The sequence below is a fragment of the Chrysemys picta genome, chromosome 2, assembly GCF_011386835.1.
Source record: "Chrysemys picta bellii isolate R12L10 chromosome 2, ASM1138683v2, whole genome shotgun sequence".
NCBI lineage: Eukaryota > Metazoa > Chordata > Testudines > Emydidae > Chrysemys > Chrysemys picta.
The window spans coordinates 63,555,044-63,570,859 of record NC_088792.1 but is presented as its reverse complement, the minus strand read 5'-3'; the positions used below and the strand labels follow the sequence as shown (position 1 = coordinate 63,570,859).

Here is a 15,816-nt window from a genome sequence, read left to right as displayed (position 1 = left end):
CTAGCCCTCTCATCAGTTACTCATTACTTCCTCAGCAGCTGCTCAGAACTGACATTGTTCCAAAGACTTTGTTTGTTTAGCATGTTGTCTGATACAGGTCTCTCTTCAGTTCTCATCACAAAACTCTGTGGAGCTCGAAAGTTTGTTTCTCTCACCAATAGAAATTACCGTAGTTCAGTAATCCACCTTGTCTCTCTCATATCCTGGGTCCACCTAGCTACAACAACACTGCAAACAGCAATGAATATTAGCAACAAATGGGAAAGAACAGGTTAAAGAATATTTAGATAAGTTGGATGTATTCAAGTTGGCAAGACCAGTGAAATTCATCCTAGGATACTTAAGGAACTACCTGAAACAATCTCAGAACCATTAGTGATTATTTTTGAGAACTCATGAAGGATGGGTGAGATCCTAGAGGACTGGAACAGGGCAAACATAATACCAATCTTTGGAAAAGGGAAGAAAGAGGACCCAGAGAATTATAGTCTAGTCAGCCTAACTTTGATACCTGGAAAGATACTGGAACAAATTTGTAAGCAATTGGTTTTTAAGCAGTTAGAGGATAATGTGTAAGCACTAATAGGGTAATAAGTAATTGCCAACATAGATTTGTCTAGAACAAATCATGCCCAAACAACCTCCTTCTTTGGCAGGGTTACTGGCCTAAAGGATGGGGGAAAGCTGAATGTTTGCTATATCTTGATTTTAGTAAGGCTTTTAACACAATCCCACATGACATTCTCATAAGCAAACTAGGGAAATGTGAACTAGATTAAATTACTATAGGTGGGTGAATGACTGTTTGAAAGACTGTACTCCAAGATTAGTTATCAATGGTTCACTCCAATTGTGGGGATGTATCTAGTAGGGTCCTGCAGGGGTCTGTACTAGGTCCAGTACTATTCAGTCTTTTACTTAAAGATGTGGATAATAGAGTGGAGAGTATGTCTAGAAGCAGGGCCTACAGCAGAGGCAGTCTGGAAGCAACATGATGAGTGCAGCTGGTCTGTAATAGGCTGCCTGATAGGCTACCCCGCCTGATTGGTTGGAAGAGTCAGCAGACCGGCTCTTAAGCCCAGCAGCAGTGGCAGGTTAAAAGCTTCCGATGTTTAGGTGTGATATTTGATAGCTAGCTCACTTGGAAGGATCATATTGAAAAAATTAGAGATAAGTGTAAAGGCAGAATCAGCTATTATTTAAAAGTATTTCTGGAACTTCCTGGAGTGTGGGAATACTAACAGAAAGCTAAAAAGACTAATTATTGACTATGGGTGCCAGGCTTTCAGTTTGGCATTGAAAATGAATTTGAGAAAGTTTGAATCAATCCAAGCTCAGATGTTACAAATTGCATGGATGCCTTCATCACAGTGCCTCTGTGTGTCTTGCAGATAGCTGCAGGTGAAATGTCCATTACTTTTAGAATTAAGCTTTTAAACTCAACCTTTTGGGCTAAAGTCATTGGAAACACTAAATTAATATATGATGAATGCTGGGAATTAAGTGATTAACGTATAGGGCAAAAACTCAAAATGTCTCATGTAAGTAGGGTTAAAGCATTACCGTTACCGTAACAGGATGTTAACACCCTGATTCTTTTTGGTTCACATCTCTTAGCTAAAGGAATAGAGTAAGTGAGATTGTGAGCACAGAAAGAGGTATATTTTTAATGTGCTTTCTCGGTTTATATTGTATTGCATTCATTTAGAAAATCAGCTGTGGTTATCCTTAAATGCTTCCTCACCCTATAACCTAATTGAGGATTAGAACTCAAAATCCTTCTATGTCCTGGTGATTCCCATTCACTAACTTCAGACTATTAGGATTATTTCTCATGATTAAACATAACCATTTTTTTTTACCTTTTCCTCATATATCAGGTTTTCTAAAGATCACGTTTTCTAAATCTTTTATCATTTTTATTGCTCTCCTCTGAACTCTCCCATTTGTCCAAATCTTTCTTAAAACGTGGTGCCCAGCTGGGGCCTCACCAGTGCTGAGTAGAGGGGGACAGTTACCTCCCGTGTCTTACATACAACACTCCTGTTAATACACCTGAGAATTATATTACCCTTTTTAGTAAATGCATCATATTATTGACTCATATTTAATTTATGGTCCACTATAACCCTGAAATCTTTTTCAGAAGTACTACTGCCTAGCCAGGTGTTCCCCATTTTGTAATTGTGTATTTAATTTTTATTTCCTACGCGAAGTACTTTGCCATTGTCTTTATTGAATTTCATCTTGTTGATTTCAGATCAGTTATCCAATTTGTCAAGGTCCTTTTGAATTCTAATCCTGTCTGCCAAAGTGCTTGCAACCCCTCCCAGTGTGGTGTCATTTGCAAATTTTATAAGCATACCATGTCAGCGACTGGGATGTGGGCAGTGGTTGCTAGTGGTTAGAGCAGGAGTCAGGACTCAGAGCCTCCGAATCAAAGTCAGAGGCCAGGCACCAGAGCCAAGAGTCAGAGCCAAAGTCAGGAATCGGAGCTGAGAATCAGGATTGGGTTATCCAGAGTCAGGCAAGACAGGAGCAGGGCTAGGAACAAGCAGGCAAAGGACTGTTACAACTATAGACAAATGCTTTGAGCAGCCACTGAACTTCTTTTTCTTCTTCTTGTGTTTTATGGTGAAGCTGAATCTCATGCTGCATCTATGACTGCCAAGCACTGGACACCATTGTGAGGCACTGGACCAGCGGCTGACTGCTTCCTGACTAAGTAACGCTGCTAGGCAACCAATGAGCCCAGCTGCACTGGCCCTGATTGGCTGCTGGTTTAGCAGTCCTGCTTATAAGCCTGACCCCCATAGCAGATCAGTGGATGGCTGGCTGGCGGCCCTGGCCTGTGGGAGGGAGATGGAGGATTTTCTGGCCCCGAATGAAGTCACTCTGGAAACTGAAAAAGAGTCTATTAGAGAGTGAGAATGGAGGGGAGGGAGGGGGAAGAGAGTGGAAGCAGAATCAGATGATGATAATATCATCAAAAAAAGCAAAGCCGAGAAAGGAAATAAACCAAAATGTTATAATTGTAAAATCCGTAGTTAAAGAAATAAGATTAGGTGTTAATCGTGTGAAAGTAGCTGACTGGAATAAAAAAAAGCATAGGGAGAATTGTAAGAGCTGGGAGACACTGAGATGGTGATCTTTTAGCTGAATGTAAAAACAAAGAGCAAGATGATAAACTGCTAAAAACTAAAATACTAGGGAAAGTTAAAATAAGTTGCCAGCTACCCAAGTATGTGACTGAAATAAAGGGGGTAATACACAGAGTGCCATTAGAGCTGACCAATGATGAGATAACCAAAAGCATAGGAGAAGTTAAAGTGTTAGTAAGTAAGTGACTAATTAGTAAATGGGGAGGAGAAAGAAAGTCATCAACAGCTGTAGTGATTACATTTAAGGGAAGGACTCTACCTGAGAAAGTAACAGGATTTCAGATATTCAGAACCAAGTCATAACACCTTGGTGGAGGGGGATATATAAGTGCTAACAGGTATGAACATGTAGCAGTTGTTTGTAAATGGAAAACAAGATCTGGTAAATGGGAGGGAGGGCATTTCTATGAAAATTGTATAGAAGGGACAGAGGTCAAATATTGTAACTGTGATGGTAATCACAGTCAGTCTGGCTTATAGGGGTGAATTGCAGTAAGTCAAGCTAAAGAGCTACAAAAGACAAACATTGTTAATATATCTTAGTGGAACCTGTGAGGACATTCTCAAAGTATCAGGTGGAGAAAGAAGAGACAATCAGCACAGAAAAAGGGGAACTGTAGACAGCCTCATTCTATAAAGAATATGAAACCCTGTGGAAGGAATAGGCAATGATATACTAGTAATGGAAAAAAGAAAGGTTTATTGTATTTATGATAGAAATGATAAATTGTACATCACAAACTGGGGAAAAATCAGAAAAATGAAAATCATAACAAGGGCAGCAGAAAAATGTGTATGTTAGCAACTTGTCAATGGACCGTATTCATGTAATTTTGAATGGAATTAATGGTGAAATATGATTAGTATGGGGATCTCAATCTTTTATTGAAATGGACACAGTCCGATAGCACGTGGTCAAGAACTAAAAGAAGAAAATATAATGGAAAACTAAACTGGATGTCATATGTATCCAGGAAACATGGTGGGTTGAAAAGCTTGCTTTTAGAATTCCAGGGTATTCCAGAATTCTTTAGGCAAGACTCAAAACTAAGAAGAAGAGAAGGCATTTATATTTTCATAAGGGAAAGATTAAACTACATAGTAGCAGAGAATAAAGAATTAAGACTAAAATCTAATGCTGTTGAGATCCCAATGCAGAAGAATAATATTTCTTTAAGGATTTACAATATATATAACCCGTATGGGAAATTAGAAAGTTCAAAGTTACAAGAAATGGAGAGGAGTGCTAAAAGACCATATATCATAGTCGTCATAAATTGTGAGGAAGTAAGGGAGCTGATAAAAATGGTGCATGCATGGAAAACTTATTTGATGAAAACAATCTAGTGGTTTTAAACAATGGCACCCCAACTAGATTTAATGCAGCAGACGGTAGTTTTTCATGCTTAGACCTAGGAATTATAACAATAGAAATTGCAAATAAATGCAACTGATAAATATATAAGGAAAAAGGAATGGGGAATGATCATACCCCTATACTTAATATTTTTCAAGGGCAAGGTAAGGTTGAAGGTAATGGAAAATTACTCACCTGGAATGTTAAGAATGCTTACTGGGAGCTATTTATAAGTGAATGTCATGAAGTTGTGAATAATCGTGTGAGTGATGACGTAGAGAATTTCAATGATAATGTAAGGGAGGGATTAATAGCATCAACTTCTATAGCCATACCTAGGACATTGAAGTAACCCCCAAACTAAAAACTCACTTCCATGGAGGAATGTGGAGTGCAAAATGGCAGTTAAAGAAACATGCAAATACAATGAATAGTGAAGATCTGATGAAGTATAAAAGAAGTAAGTCAATAACAGAGAGAATTAATAAAAAAAAATCAGAGAAAGAGTTGGAGGAAGAACGGTGGGTGGAAAAACAAAGATACTAAGACATCAGAAATATACGGTCAAATTAAAACAATGAATGGAATTCAGACTGGGAGTAGCCACATCCCAGGTTTTATTGGGACTCACAACATAGTTAGAAGTTCTGATAATGAGAAACAAAAGTTTTAGCAGAAACTTTCCAAGGGGTGAGTAATGATGAAAACCAAAGTGACGTTTTCCTCCAGATTAAAAGACCGTTCATTAAAGAGAGTCCTGATCTATTATGTTGTTGGGGTAAATATGAAGATACTATACAGAATATAATATGCATATTAAAAATGGTGCACCTCAAGGAAGTGTTATTTAGTATTATTTAATATTATGATAAATGAGCTCCCAAAACAAATAAGTTCCGAGTAGGTGTCACTCTATTCACAAATGATCCTGAAAATCTCTGTGTTAGGAGCAGGAATATTGAGGTGGCAGAAAAGAGAATCAACAAAGCGTTATGAGACCTCTGACTGGGGAAATGCATGGGGTTTCAAGTTCTCCAGTGCTAAAACCAAAAGATTGATCTTTACAAAAAGAAAATTTACAAAGGAATGTAAACTGTATCTGTGTGGAGAACAAATATATATAGTTACAAGGTTCAAATTCTTAGGGGTAATATTTGCTACTAAATTACTTTGGAAAAATCATATAAACTATGTTAAAGATACACGTAAGGCAGCGGTTCTCAAACTTTAGTAACCCGAGGACCCCCATTTTGATTTAAAATTTTGCCGAGGACCGCCAAGCCTCCGCGCTCAGCCCCAGGCCCTGTCCCCACTCCACCCCTTCCCTGAGGCTCCACCCCGCCCCTCCTCTTCCCTGCCTCTTTCTGCCCCCTCCCCCAATATCCCCTCCTCCCTCTCTCCCAAGCAGCACCACCTGCACTGGGGCAGGAGAGTTGAGGGAGGGAGGGGAAGGAGTTGATTAGCAGGTCCTGCGGTCCCCAGTTTGAGAAACACTGATATACAGGAAGGATTGACCTGCTTAAGTCTTGCTGGGACTAATTTGAGGGTGGAAAGAAAATACTGATGATAGTATACAGAGCCTTAATCAGACCAGTTATTGACTATAGCTACCAAGCTTTTGGGTCAGCATCAAAATCAGATCTTAAAAAATTAGTTTTAATACAAGCCCAGGCACTATGAATTGCATGCAGTGCATTTATTACAACACCTATAGGCACGCTACAGACAGTGTAAGTGGCATTTCACTAGAAGCTACGAATGAAACTACAGGACCTAACTTTCTGGCCAAAGTTAATGGTAACCACAATGATGAAGGTACCAAACAAATATGAGGATTGTTGGGAATTAGATAGTCAAACTGTATCACATAATGTTAGAATGCCACATGTCGTTTGATTTAATGTGTGGATGCAGGAGTTGAAAGACAAGGAAAAGCTGAACAAAGTCAAAACTTTTAGTTATGGGAAAATTAGTTGTAGATGGAAAGCCACATGTCCAAATGTGGATTTAGATTTATTTTATAAACTTAAGGGTAAAAAAGAGATCGGGGGTTGATTTAGTGGGTTTTCACTAGACCCGGTAAATTGACCTCCGGTGGATTGATCGCCGCAACATCGATCCACTGGTAAATGGAGACAAGCCCCTAGTATATAGATGAAAAGTGGAGTTGGTTTTGTCAAATATATACAGATGGGTCCAAACAAGAAAAAACAGGAAGAGTAGGAACGGCATATTGTATACCAAAATTGGAAATTAGTACATCTAAAAGGATATCTGATTATGCAGCTGTCATAACAGCCGAACTAGTAGCAATAATGCTAGCATTAAATTGGATCTGGGATGTACGCCCAGCAGCAGCAGCAGTCATTTTTTCAGATTCAGTCTCAGGCCTTGTGGCAATCAAAAAGGGTGTCTCAGTACACAGAAGTGATTTAATCAGTGAAATTGTATTTCAAGTAACAGAGTTAGTACATGTAGCATTAGCATGGATCCCCACGCATATTGGGATAACAGGAAATGAAATGGCAGACAAAGCAGCAAAAGTTGTAAGAAATGGAAGGATTAACATAGAAATAACCTTGAGTAAACAGGAATTAAAAAGCTGAGTACAGAAAAATTTAAAAGGAGAATGACAAAAAATTTGGATTAATGAAAGAAGAGGAAGATGATTTTTTTAATTGTGCCCTATAGTTGAGGCTTATGATATACTTTAGGGCCTGGATAAGACTAATGAAGTACTTTTGTTTAGAGTACTATATGGTCATTGGTTTCAGAGGGGTAGCCGTGTTAGTCTGTATCAGCAAAAACAATGAGGAGTCCTTGTGGCACTTTAGAGACTAACGAATTTATTTGAGCATAAGCTTTCGTGGGCTATAACAGGCAGGCAACTCCCATCTTTTCATGTGCTGTATATTTATACCTGCCTACTATATTTCTCACTCCATGCATCTGATGAAGTGGGTTATAGCCCACAAAAGCTTATGCCCAAATAAATTTGCTAGTCTATAAGGTGCCACAAGGACTCCTTGTTGTTTTTATATGGTCATTGTGGCTTAAACAAAAATATTTTTCAAATAAGGAGACACTATGATGGAATATATGCACTCTGTAAAGTGGAAGAAACAATTGATCACCATTTATGGGTATGTAAGGGCTTTGATAAAGAAATGGAAAATCTTTTTGAGAAATTCAAACATTTTAGGATTAAAAAATTACATTATTATTTAGTAAAAATTATTAAAAAGACACTGTTCCATTATCTGAAAGACAAAGGGCAGAGCGAGAGGGTATAAACCACTAAGTACAGAGGAATTATAGTTGGTAGTGGTTATAGACTATTCAGTCAAGTCTGTTTTGCCATAAAAAGGAGAAAAAGAAAAGAAAGATCAGTGGCTGCTCAACACATATCATCACAGAAGCTGTGCTTGCCCTTGTTCCAGCCCCTGCTCCCCTCTGTCTTCAGTTCCTGGCTCTGCCTCTGGCGTGCGACTCTGGTTGACCCTTCTGGTTCTGGCATCCTTCTGTCTCTCTGGTACTAATCCCTTGCTCTGCCCCCAGCTGACTGCTCCAGTTTACCCTCCAGTTCTAGCATTTGACTTGTTTCCTGGACTCTGCCTACCCTGGATTCAGCTGTAACTGGTAGGCCAAATCTCCTTTCCACCACTAAACCTGACTGTCCATTGCCCAATTGGTTACAAACACAGATAATTCAAGAAAAAATGGTTACTAACCTTTCCCTAACTGTTGTTCTTCAAGATGTGTTGCACATGTCCATTCTATTGTAGATGTGTGCATGTCCCGAGCAAAGTGGCCAGAAATTTCTCCCTCAGTGGTACCCGTCAGGGCGGCTCGGGCGCCCTCTGGTGCCATGCGCTCATAGCACTGGTATGAAGGACTCAGCTGGCGACACCCACCCCAGTTGCTTCTTTACAGCCAATTCCGATGTTGAGGCGTAGCAGGGCGGCTCGTGGAATGGATATTTGCAACACATCTCAAAGAACAACTGTTATGGAGAGGTTAGTAACCATTTTTTTCTTCAAGTGCTTGCACATGTGCATTCCACTGTAGGTTACTCACAAACAGTTGAATAAGAGGTGGGATTAGAGTTTATGGGCATGCTGACTGCAAGACAGCTCGACCAAATCTTGCATTGTCCCTAGACTGCTGAGTGATGGCATAGTGAGAAGAGAACGTATGCGCTGATGACCAAGTTGCGCCTCTGCAAATATCCTGAATAGAGATCTGTGCTAGAAATGCTGATGATGATGCTTATGCTTTCGTGGAGTGAGCAGTTAGGATAGCTGAAAGTGGAGCACCGGCCTGCTTGTAACACTTGTGGATGCATGATGTGATCCAAGATGAAATTCTGTGAGCAGAGATGGGAAGACCCTTCATCCTGTCCGCTACAGCTACAAACAGCTGGGTGGATTTCCGGAACGGTTTGGTCCTTTCTGTGTAGAATGTTAGGGCACGCCTAATGTCCAATGCTAGAGCATGCCTAACATCCAATGAGTGAAGTCGCTGCTCTTCCCTGTTTGCATGTGGTTTTGGGTAGAACACAGCACGATGGGATCCTCAGGGTACAACCTGGAACTGTGGGACCACTGTGCTCCCTTAACTCTCCCGCCTGGGTTGTCTCACACAATGCTGTGCCAGTGACAAGCAGCAAAACCCCTCCAGGCACTGTGATCGCTCAGGCATCAGCATGTGGAGCCACACACCCAGCTAAATTGCATGAATGCTCCCTGAGCCACTCATGAATCATACAGAGAGAGGCACCAGCAAATCACTCCAGCCTTGCACCTCAGAAATGTACCATCTTACACTGCTGAAGATTCTCTTGGACAGCGTAAGCTCCTTAATTAGTTCATCACTCCAACAAAAGGGCAATGGACATGCAAAAGCCCTTGTTAATCCGAGCTGAGATTCCCCAAGCACTTAAACCAAAACCACGCTTTTTAAAGTAAAATATAAAACAGATTTATTAACTACAGAAAGATAGATTTTAAGTGATAAGTAGCAGGCGTAGAGATCAAAACTGGTTACCTAAGAAATAAAAATAGAAATGCGGGCAAATTCTAACTTTCATAGACTAGGCAAGATTTGAATCAAACAATCTCTCACCTTAATAGATGTTACAGGCAGCTCACAGTTCCTAATACACAGACTGAACTCCCATTCAGCCTGGGTCCAGTCTCCCTAGTTCAGGGGTGGGCAAACTTTTTAGCCCGAGAGCCACATCTGGGTATGGAAATTGTATGGCGGGCCATGAATGCTCATTAAATTGGGGGTTGGGGTGTGGGATGGGGGAGGGCTCCAGCTGGGGGTGCAGGCTCTGGGGTGGGGCTGGGGATGAGGGGTTGGGGTGCAATAGGGTGCTCTGGGCTGGGACCGAGGGGCCCGGGGTTGGGGTGTGAGAGGGGGTCAGGGGTGCAGACTCCGGGTGGCGCTTACCTCAAGCAGCTCTCAGAAGCAGCGGCATGTCCCTCCTCCAGCTCCTACGTGGAGGTGTGGCCAGGCAGTTCTGCGTGCTGCCCCGTCTGCATATGCTGCTCCTGGAGCTCCCATTGGCCACGATTCCCAGCCAGTGGAAGCTGCGAGGGAAGCGCTTGGGATGGGGGCAGCCCCCTGGCTGCCCCTATGTATAGGAGCCAGAGGGGGGACATGCCACTGTTTCCTGGAGCTGTGCGGAGCAGGGCAAGCCCCTGACTCTGTTCCGGTGGGGCAAGCCCCGGGCCCCAGACCCTGCTCCCCGGCGGGAGCTTGAGGGTCGGATTAAAACGTCTGAAGGGCCGTATGTGGCCCCTGGCCTGTAGTTTGTCCCCCCCCGCCCTAGTTCAAAGTCTTTGTCTTCCAGATGATCTTCCAGGTATTGAAATGGGAGGAGGTGGGAGGTGGAAGCCAAGTGATGATGTCACTGTCCCTCTTTTATACTTTCTTCCACCCTCATTGTCTACGTGCCTTCCCTGAGCAGGCTCTGCAGGAGTGGATTCTTCTTGATCAGACATTAACGCCTGTCTGGCCAGTGACAGCTGCTCCTTTGTTGCAACTGAAAGGCTGGCTATGGGCATCTTCCAACCTCACAACACATTTCAGTAGCGCACACATAGCAATATTTCACAACTTCACATAAAATGATAGCACAAACAATTCACCAGGATATTAAGGTTCAACTGATCAAGACTTTTAAAATGATACTTCACAAGGCATGCATTGTACAAAACATATCAAAATCATATGACAATAGTGAATACAGGGGTTCTCGAGTGCTACATTGAGGTAGAGTGTCACACACAGGTAAGATGATTGCCTGATTGCTGTGAAACCACTTTTGGGAGGAAACAAGGGTGAGAATGTAATTGCACCTTATCCTTAAAAAAGACAGTGTAAAGAGATTCTAATGTGAGGGTGTGGATCTCCAAGACCCTTCTAGAGAAAGTAGTAAGCACTACGAAAGCCAGCTTCCATGAAAGGTACAATAAGGGGCACAATGCCACTATAAGACTAGATTTAGGTCCCAGAGAGGGACCGGGTCTCGGACTTGGATGTATAATCTTTTTAGGTCCTTGAGGAAATGGATAGATGTGAAAAAACAGACCGGTTATCCACCCAAGGATAGAAAGCTGATAGCTAAATTTTGCTGTTTCAGGTGTAATAAGTACTCAAGAATGACCTGCAGCAACAACCGCTTGGGCGAGACTCCACATTGAGAAGCCCAGATGGAGCACCGCTTCCATTCTGAGAGGTAAGTAACCCTGGCGGAGGGCTTTCTGCTACCTATTAGGACCTGACGAACCTGCTCTGAGCAGGCTAGTTCTCTGGGGTTTAGCCATGGAGCTTCCAGACTGTCAGGTGGAGGGAGCTGAGGTTTGGGTGGAGTAGCCGATTGTGGTCCTAAAAAATCAGGTCTGGGTGTAGAAAGAGCAGGATCAGAGCTACCACAGAGAGGCCTAGCAGAGTGGCGAACTAATGCTGATGGGGTCAAGCTGGGGCTATTAGAATGACTTGCGCCTGGCCCCACTAGTTCGTTAGCAGAACCTTGAGCACAAGTGGGATAGGCAGGAAACTGAAGTACAGGTGACCTGTCCCCGAGAGCAGGAAGGCAGCCATGAGTGATCCCAAACTGTGACCTCACAGGGAACAGAATTGGTGACACTTTTTGTTGTACTGGGTGGCAAATAGATCTACCTGGGGAGCCCTCCACTGCTGGAAAACGACCCTAATGATGTCCGGACGAAGGGACCACTCATGGTGACTGCAGAAAGACCTAATGAGGCGATCTGCCAGTTTGTTCTGTGCTCCATGCAGGTGGAAAGCCTCGAGGTAAATTGAGTGGGCTATGCAGAACTTCCATTGCTGAATTGTCTCTTGACACAGGAGGGAAGAGCAAGCCCCTTGCTTCCTGTTGAGATTAGAACATGGCTGCCGTGTTGTCCGTAAGAACCAACACGCTCTTGCCCATAACGTGAGGCAGGAATGCCTGACAAGCCAGGCGAACAGTCTGAGCTTTCTGACATTGATGTGCAGAGAGAGCTTTTTTGGAGACCAAAGGCCTTGAGTCCTGAAGGGTCCCAGGTGAACTCTCCAGCCTAGCGCTAATGCATCTGAGACCAGAGATATTGATGGGCGCTGGGGCTGTGAAAACAGAACACCCATGCAAACAGCAAGTGGATCCATCCACCAGTTGAAGGAGGGAAGGACTGGGGGACTGAGAGAACCAAGTCCAGATGGTAGTGGTTTGGCAAATACATCAAAGCCAGCCATGCGTGGAGGGGTCTGAGGTGTAGTCTTGGTTGCTACATTACATATGTATATGAGGCCATGTGACCCAAAAGCCTCAGACAATTCCGGGCTGATGTAATTGGATGGCCCCTAAGGTGTACTATCAGGGATGTAATGGCCTGAAACTAGCCTTTTGGGGTGAAGGCTCTGGCCTGAGTAAAGTCAAGCACCACTCCAAAAAACTCTATCCTATGCACCAGAGTGCAGGTGGACTTCTGTACATTTGCAGGCCTAAGGCCTTGAATGTTGACTGGATGAGGTGGATACTAGACTCCACCTGGGCCCTGGACTGACAATTGACTAGCCAGTCATCCAGATACAGGTAGACTTGTATCCCTGTCTCCTCAGGAAGGCAGCCACTCCCACCATGCATTTTGTAAACCCTGCGGGGCTGTCAACAGGCCAAATGGGAGAACTGTGAATTGGTAGTGTGTGGTTCACACCGAACCTGAGGAACCTTCTGTGACCTTGAAGGATCGATATATGAAAGTAGATGTCTCTCAAATCAAGGGTAGTGTACCAGTCTCCGGGATCCAGGGAGGGAATAACGGAAGCCAGGGAAACCATGCAGCACTTCAGTTTCTTGAGGTAGCTGTTGAGCTGGCGCAGTTGTAGGATAGGTCTAAGACCACCCTTGGCTTTCAGGATTAGGAAATAACAGTAGTACAACTCCTTCCCCCTTAGATTCTGCGGAATCTCTTTCACAGTTCCCACCCGAAGGAAAGATTGAACCTTCTGGGCCAGTAGTTGCTCGTGAGAGAGATCTCTGAAGAGGGACAGGGAAGGAGTGTGTTAAGGAAAGGTAGAAATTAACTGGAGGTTATAGCCTACTTCCACAGGCACCAGCTTCTAATTTTCACCGAGGGTGCTCAACCCCCACACAGCGCTGTCACCACTCCAGCCCTGCCCCCAAGGCCCCACCTCCACCCTGCCTCTTCCTGCCCCCACCCCACTTCTTTCCACCCCCTCCCTCTGAGTGCACCCTGCCCCCACTCCTCCTCCTCCCCCCTCCCGTGTAGGAGGCACAGAGGCTGCCGGTGGATGGGAGTGGGAGGGAGAGAGGGGAGCTTGGCTGCCGGTGGGTGCTAAGCAGCTGCTAATTTTTCTCCATGGGTGCTCCAGTCCTGGAGCACCCATGGAATCAGCGCCTATGCCTACTTCCACCATGTACAGCACCCAACAGTCCGTAGTGATATGAGACCATGCACGGATGAAGTGGGACAAGAGGTCCACAAATGAATGAGAAATGGGGTCCCAAAACCTGGGAACTGGTTTGTCCTCGAGTGCCCCATCAAAAGGCATGGTTTGAGCCTCCCAGGTGTCTGGGTGGGACAAACATTGATGCTGAGGTAAAAAGGGGCAGTGGTCTACACTAAAGCTCCTGCTCCTTTTCTTCTGCAGGTCTTGACAGGCCAGTGGGGTGGAGTGCCCGGAGGACTGCTGAGATCTGTAGTGCTCCCTTAAAGTCGCTGAAGTATACAGTCCCAGGGACTTAAAGGTCGCCTAGGAGTCCTTCAGTCCACGAAGTTTCATGTCAGTCTGCTCCAAAAAGAGCAAAGCTCCCTCACACAAGGAAGATCCTGGAGAGTTTGCTGGACCTCCTGCAGGAGGCCAGAGGACTGTAGCCATGAACTCCTACACGTGGCTGCTGCGGAAGCCATGGACCTCGCCGCCGAATCCGCTGCATTCAGGGCAGCTTGCAAGGAAAGCTCTGGCTATGGATTTCCCCTCATCCACCAGCAAGGAAAACTCCAGCCTGGCTTCTTGAGGCAGCAAGTTTTTGAACTTCAACATGGAGTCCCATATGTTGAAGTCATATTTGCTCAGCAACACCTGCTGGTTAGCGATCCTGAGCTGCAAACCCCTGGTAGAGTAGACCTTTCTACCAAATAAATCCAAGTTTTTGATTCCTTTGCTTTTGGTGTTGCACCTTGCAGACCCTTCCTTTCCCCTTTGTTGGCAATGGAGAACACCAGCGATCCTGGGGGGGGAAGGGGAGGGAGGGAGAGAAGAAGGGGTGAGTGTACGAGAACTCATAACCCTAGGCAGGAACAAAGTATTTCCTCTTAGCTCTCTTTGCTGTGAGGGGAAGGGAAGTGGCGGGGTTGCCACAAGGCTTTCACAGGGTCCATGATTGCCACATTGAGAGGCAGGCTACTTTTGATGGGACTGCCGTGGCCACAATGTCAGCCAGACTATGGGAGGACTCTTTTACTACCTCCACCTGTATGTCCAAATTTTGGGCCACCCTCTTTAGCAATTCCTGATGGGCCTTATAGTCATCTAGGGGAGGCAACACGCCTACTCCTGATACAGCATCATCAGGAGAGGAGGAGGCCAGCACCAGCTGAGGGTGGTACTCTTCTTTCTGTGCCAGCTGGGTCCTGCAGAGCCAGTTCCTGGAACTCAGCTCAGGGCATGGCACCATGGTCCGGAGCAGGTGTTACCCAATGGGGCAGCAGGGCCCTTCTCTCAGAGGCCACCAAATAGGAGCACCTCGAATGGGCCCGGGATTGAGGAGAAAAGGGCCATTGCACTGGCATAGGCCCCCAGTGACCACTAAGCCAACGCTTGAGGGCACTCCTGTTCCCAGATGCAGGTTAGGGATGACTGGAGAAATGGTGGGGTCGACTCCTTGAACAAGACCCAACCCAGAGGCAGTTATGGTTTTGTGGGGCCTTAGATCAGAGCAAGGGGGACCCCTCCCCCCATCTGCTTGCATTCCCCCCATCTCCTCCCCCAAGTCACACATGTTTCCTGCTGGGGAAATGGAGTTGGGGTGCAGGGGCTTGCCCTGCTCCACCCGCGCACCTGGTGCTCCTGCAGGGGAGCGGGGTCAGGGTGCGGGGGTTTGGCCCACTCTGCCCACTCAGCGCTCCTGCCGGAGAGCGGGGTTGGGGCGTGGGGGTTTGCCCCCCTGTTCACAAGGAGCCCTGAGCACACCCTACCCCATCAGCCAGAGGAGCACGGGCCAAACTGCCATGGGCCCCTGGCTGGCACCAGGGCACTGGCCAGCCTCAATGCCAGAAGTGACCAGTAGTTATTGCATATTGGGTCATAATAATTTTCTGTATGACTGTATTGATCTAACTTATACTGGGGGCTGTGAGAAGAACAAACCAGGAAACAATTCAGTAGCTTCCCAGCTACTGCTCAAGCGCATAGTAGAAATACAATGGGTAAAGCTATCAGCTTCAAGGACCTTACTCCTGCCTCGAAGGAAGACGCAGGCTTGATTGCCTGGCTGGCAACTTGGAGAGGTAAAGGATATTAAACAGTTAAAAACCCTCTGAAAAAAGGAGAGGGGTTGCTATTTGTCAGAAGCTGTCTAGGAAGACAGGCTGAGAGAGAGAGAGAGAGAGAGACTCTGCAGAGGACATCTAAAGACGTTGGGTCTTTCCAGATGCAGGGAATGCTAAGCCTTAGAGAAAAGTGAGATCTGTATACTGTTTTATTGTTTTTAAGATATGCTTTCTCTGAAATGCTTTTGTTCTAAATAAATAATGCTTGTTTTAA

The 15,816-nt window shown here is 44.8% G+C and overlaps 1 long non-coding RNA gene across 11 annotated transcripts in view; it reads left to right on the top strand.

Moving 5' to 3' along the window:
* LOC101936791 (uncharacterized) overlaps nt 1–15,816 on the top strand; it is a 27,999-nt gene extending 12,183 nt beyond the window's left edge. For 4 of the 11 annotated variants that reach the window (XR_010598308.1, XR_010598310.1, XR_257316.4 and 1 more), the window contains 3 exons: nt 2,641–2,725; nt 11,168–11,263; nt 13,702–15,816. This is a non-coding gene — a long non-coding RNA (uncharacterized LOC101936791). Of the gene's footprint in view, nt 1–2,640; nt 7,662–8,076; nt 8,158–8,303; nt 8,535–11,167; nt 11,264–13,701 lie in introns of all 11 variants that reach the window. The other 7 variants (XR_010598313.1, XR_006173702.2, XR_010598314.1 and 4 more) reach the window with 4 other exon arrangements.